The following is a 6,000-nucleotide window of genomic DNA, read 5'->3' on the forward strand; positions in this document are numbered from 1 at the left end:
TCTTTTTATGCAAGCTCTCTTGCCGGCATGTTGCCGTTGTTGCCGTATTTGCAATCCTTTTTGTGGCTGGAGTTTCCCGGTGTCCTAGGCTAAATAAATAATAGCGATACAACTTTTTAATTGCTCATAAAACATCTCTCAAAAAACCTACCCATCTGCCCATTAGATGCACGAGGAATGAGAGGAGGCAAATGAAAAAAAGAACCCTAATTAGCTGTTCTGTGTGGGTAGATAGGGTAAGAATAAAGATTGTCCCAAAAGCAAAAAGAGTTGAGAATATTTGCTTTAAAAAAAAACTATTTTGAAAATTAAGGGGATCTCCATATTCTATCATTTAACAACAGGAAGCACAAGCTTCTTTAAAATTTCCCATCAAAACAGAGTTTCATAGCAACAGCCACTGAAAGGTAAGTCTTCTGTGATTTCGATTTTACTATTTATCATGCATTCTTTGTGACTCAGTCTAGATGGGTAAGAAATGTCAAAATTAAGATCAAAAATTTTTATGATGAGTGGAAAACAGACATGAAATATATTTCTCAATAACTAAAAAGCAACTGATTTATTAAAAGACATTTGCATAAGTATGCACCTATTTAAAGTTGATTTCACCATACCTATTTAAATTTTCTCTCTCGAGCCTTTAATAGTTCTGATCAAAATCCTTTGAAATTCAACTGGTAAGAGGTCAACCTAAAATTTTATAGCAAAGGTATAATGAGTGAGCAATTTTAGTCTCAAAATAACTATTTTTTTCTTTTACTAATAATATATCTGATTACCTATATCTCACTCAATTTTTAATTCGGTTTTAGCAAAAGTGAGTAGGACATATTACTGGAGCCTGGTTTAAGAGTTCCCCTAAAACCTAGAGAAGGAAAACAGAAGAGGAAACAGGGTCGCGTTACCCTAGATGTTAGCAGTGTCAACTGCCCTGTGTCTGGTCAAAGGTACTTGCTGGGCACTGTGATTAGAGGTCATCGCCACTAACATCACTTTCTTATTCATAGAACTCAGTGTTTCCACACATGCATCTTTGTTAAAACTTCGCTCTTTCATGCCTAAAATTCAAGCTTTTGCAAGTAAAAAAAATCTGCTTTTCCTTGAAACGTTAGGTTCAGAAATTTTTACTACGTTTATTTTTCCCACTGAACCTACTGAATTCGTTTCAAGTGCCAGTAAGTTATTTCTTCTCACTACTCCTATCACGTTCAACTACCATTTCTCTTTTGCTCATTTATTCTTCCAGGCCACATTTTAGAATCTTCTGTATGAACAATATTTATTTTTTATATATTCGGAGTGATGGTTTCTTATGTAATGTCACTGTACTCTTTTATATTGATGGCTAAGGATTATGTACAATTGTAGAGAGACATCTGTTTTTTGCAGTATGGTGGACTGGATATTCTGCATTGTGACCACTCCCACCATCCCCCTCCCTCCCTCCTGTAAAGCCTCCTCATGCCAGATCAATTACAGCAGTCATACTCTCAATACATTGATGAGATGGTAAGACAGGGAAATTCCGTAAAACATACTAATAAAATGGTGAGCAAACCACCCACCCTTCATGTAGACCTCCGGGACTAAGACCCTCAGACCACAGTGAGGAGGGAGGCTGATAGGGACTAGGCTTTGGGCCTGAAGGAGAGTTGGGAAGCGGAACCTAAGATCTTCTCATAAAATCAGGAGACTAGAAGGGCTCGTCACCATCAGAGAAAGACTGGGCTAGAAAAAAACCTTGTGCAGGCAGCTCTGCGATAATGGAGACAGGAATAAACCTTACAATGAACTTGTTTCCCCTGATGTTTTGTAAACTCTCACTATGGTCTACGGTACAAAAAAAGTACACTGTGCATATACACGGAAACTACAAGCCAGAACATTGAAGTGGCGCCAGGTGATAGCATTACCTGGAACATGAAAGGCCAATAGAAATCCTCTTTGGAGAAAAGCATCCTCAATGTAGGTGCCTTAGGAGACCCAAAGTATGTATTCCAATTTTTTGAAAAAATTTAAAACACACAAAGAAAGAAACAGCATGCATTAGAGTTAACAGAAGGGGAAAAAAATTAAAGATTTAAATTCTCAAGAAATTAAGATATTAGAATTGTCAAAAACATAACCATGTAAATAAAAGAGTAGAAATAAATGAACAAGGAATGAAAATTAAAAATAACTGTGAAAATCTGAAAAAGAATAAAGCAGAATTTCTAAAAATTTATTACTGGAATTTAAAGTTCACTAGATGGGTTAAATAGCAGATTGGGCTTACGTGAAGAAAGGAAGGGTGACCTGGAATACAGACCTGAAGAAATTATTCAGAATGCACCATATAAATTATCCGAAAGCTAAGATACAAAGAACAGAATGGGGATGCCGAAAATAAAACTGATGGGAGTCGCAAAAGGAAAGAACAGAATGAGTAGGGGAGCGGCAATAGCTGAGGAGCAAAATGGCAGAAAATTGTCCAGAATAATGAAAACTCTGAAGTCATCAGACATAATAGACATCAAGACAAAGTATACCATCAAATGATATACCAAGAAAGACAAAATAACTCCATATCTGGATACATCATAGTGAAACTCCAGAACACAAAGAAAAACCTTAAAAAGCAGCCAGAGACTTTTCAATGAATGATGCTAGAGCAAGTGGATGCCCATAGCAAAAAAAGAAAGAAAGAAAGAAAGAAAGAAAGAAAGAAAGAAAGAAAGAAAGAAAGAAAGAAAGAAAGAAAGAAAGAAAAGCCCCCAACCTAAGTATCACCTCTTACTCAAAAATTACCTCAAAATGAATCACAGACTTAAATGTAAAAGTATAAAACTTTTAGAAAAAGAATAGGAGAGAAACCCCAGGATCTAGGGCCAAAGAGTTCTTACCCTTGAACCAGAAGCATGCTCCATAAAAGGAAAAATTGATACAATGAACTTTAATATAATTATAATCTTTTGCACTGCAAAGCCCCTGTTAAGAGTATGAAAAGACAAGGTACATACTGGGGGAAAATATTCGCAAATAACACAACCAAAAAAGAACCAGTATGTAGAATATATTTTGAAAAAAAAAAAAACTCAAAATTTAAAGTAAAAAACATCCCATTAGAAATGAGCAAAGGATGTGAAGAGACATTTCACCAGACAGGATATGAAGATGGCAAAATAAGTACATGACTAGATGTTCAGCATCATTATCAATTAGGGTAATAGAAATGAAAACCACAGTGAGATACCACTACACATTTATCAGAAGCACCAAATGCTGGCAAACACGTGGGGCCTCTAGATCACTCATACATTGCAGGTGGGAATATAACCACTCTGAAAACAGTTCAGCAGTTTCTTAAAAATCTAAACAGGCAATGACCACATGACCCAGCCATTACACTCCTAGGTATTTTTATCCGAGAGAAATGAAGACTTATGTTCGCACAAAACTCAACAGCAGCTTTATTCAATAGAGCTCCAAACTGAACCCAAAAGTCTGTCAATGGGTGAATGGCTAAACTGTAGTGTATCCATATCATGAAATACTACTCAGCCATAAAAGCAACTAATCAATACATTCGACAACCTGGAAGAATCTCCAGAGAATTAGTCTGAGTTGGGGTGGCGGGGGGCGGGGGGGTGGGGGAGCCAAATCCCCACAGGCTACACATTATGTAATTCTTTTATAAAATTCTTGAAATGACAAAATTATAGAAATGGAGAACAGATTAGCAGCTGCGGAGGGTGAGGAGGGAATCGGAGCGGCAGGCGAGTGCGTGTGGCCGCAGCGGGCGAGTGCGTGTGGCCGCAGCCGGGCAGCGCGAAGGACCAGGCAGTGGCAGGGGTTCTCTGCTTCTCTGCTGTGTCAAAGCAGAGACTCTGATTGCGACCGCGTCCTAGCACTATCCAAGATGTTACCGTCGAGAAAAACACTAAAGGGTATACGGGATCTGTTTATTTCTTCCTGTTGCATGTGGACTACAATTACCTTCAAAACTGAAAGTTTAATTAACAACACAAAAGAGACCAGAAAGAAAAGAAATACTACCTCCAAAGAAATGACATTTGGAATGAAAATAGACTTCTCCATGACAACAAGAAATCAAAGCAATAGAATAATATCTTTGAAGTGTTGAGAAAAAATAACTGTCGACTCAGAACCATATATACAGAAAATCAACTTTAAATTGATTTGGTGAACATGGATTAATGAAAAACACTTTTGATAAACAAAAACGAAATGTTTACCGTCAACGGTCTGTCATGTCGCTAATGGGGTATCAAAGGATGTGCTTCAGGAAAGAGAAAAATTATACTAAGTGGAAGGTCTGAGATGCAAGAAGAAAGGTGAGTAATGAGACTGGTTAACACGTGGGTAAATATAAACAATCACCTATATAAAAACAATAATAATAATGTCTAATTTGTAAAGTTAAAAATCACAAACTAAGACAAATACTAGAAGATTATAGCACAAAAGTCGGAAGATGGATGATTTACACTTAAAGATTTCCAAGATTTTTAATCAGAGAAGAGGGTAAAAATATTAATATTACACTTTAAGTATGAGTGGTAAAATTCAAAAGCAATTCCCCAACAAAAACAAAAAACAAAAAACAAAAAAAAATGGAGAGGGTGACATTTTTTAATGTTTAAAGTTAGAAAGAAAAATGAGGCAGAAAAAGCACAAAACAAGAAATCCAAATATATCGGTAAACAATTAGAACTAAACCCATTAATTCAAGTTAAGATTAGGTTAAAAAATAATCCAGATATGTTTTTTTCTTAGACACACTAAAACATAAGGACTAAGATAAAATCGAAAGGACATTAAAAAATCTACCAGATATGCTATGAGCAACTTCAAGTCACTAAATTGAAAACGTCAATGCAAAAGACAAATTTGCAATAACAAAAATGACTAAACACTTGAAAGAAACAGAAAGGCTATAATTTCTATAATCATTAGAATCTAGTCAATACTTAAATTGTCTCACAAAGGAAATACGAAGTTTAGATAATTTTACAGGCAAGCTCTATCCAATTTTCCAGGAACAGTTAAAGCTTTTCCTTCTCTTTCAAGAGAATGGGGAGAGGAGGCCATGGCGGGGGGTGCGGGGGGAGGTGGGAGGAGCTGGAGAGAGAAACACTCCCTAACTTATTCCATAACCTGGACATCAAAACTAGACAAGAGCAATACCACAAAAGAAAAATTATGTCAACTTCATTACTGTACTAGAAATTTTAGCCAGCTAAAATCAGTAGACACCATTATCAGTACTGTACTAAAACCTTAGCCAGCCAGCACCAAAAGACCACCACCACCACAGTGTATATTTTTTAAAATAAATATTAAAATATGAAGGAAAAAAACAATCATTATTTGCAGATGTTATTGTACCTATGAAAGATCCCGAAAGACTTCACAATATTTAAATATGACTTTAGTAAAATGGCTGGATACAAGAGCAGTAATCAAATCTTTAACTCTGTGCTCACCCCAGCAGCACAAATACTAAAATTGGAACAATGTAGAGATTAGCATGGCTTCTGCACAGAATGATACACAAATTTGTCAAGCGTCGCAAATCTTTATTTTTGCAATACTCCTGTAAATCTAAAATTATCTCGAAATAAAGTTGAAAGAATATATGTAACTTCTTAGGAAATGAAAAATCGTATTTTAAAAGATACTATTTAAAATAGAACATAAAAAATAAGGAAACAAGGAGTAAATTTAACCAGAGGTCAAGCTTCTTAAGGAAAATTCTAAGGGCTTAAAGAACTAAATAGAAGGATATGCTATCTTCATGAATAGGAAGATTCAATATTATGTTTTTTTCCATAAAACGATCTACCATTTCAATGTAAATACAGTTCGAATCCTAACAGAATTCTTTGGGAAACCTGGTTTTAGAACCTGACAAGTTGGTTCTAAAACTGCACAGAATAAAGGGTCAAGGCATTCCTAATGAAACAGGTGGTAGGACTTGCTTAAATACTTTCTATA

General features: G+C 35.7%; 1 non-coding gene across 1 annotated transcript; it reads left to right on the forward strand.

Moving 5' to 3' along the window:
* Nucleotides 1–5,481: 5,481 nt before the first annotated feature.
* LOC118606449 lies at nt 5,482–5,584 on the forward strand. Its single transcript, XR_004952403.1, has one exon. It is a non-coding gene; the product is annotated as a U6 spliceosomal RNA (small nuclear RNA).
* The last annotated feature ends 416 nt before the right edge of the window (nt 5,585–6,000 follow it).

The sequence above is a fragment of the Rousettus aegyptiacus genome, unplaced genomic scaffold (assembly GCF_014176215.1).
Source record: "Rousettus aegyptiacus isolate mRouAeg1 unplaced genomic scaffold, mRouAeg1.p scaffold_m13_p_1, whole genome shotgun sequence".
Classification (NCBI taxonomy): domain Eukaryota; kingdom Metazoa; phylum Chordata; class Mammalia; order Chiroptera; family Pteropodidae; genus Rousettus; species Rousettus aegyptiacus.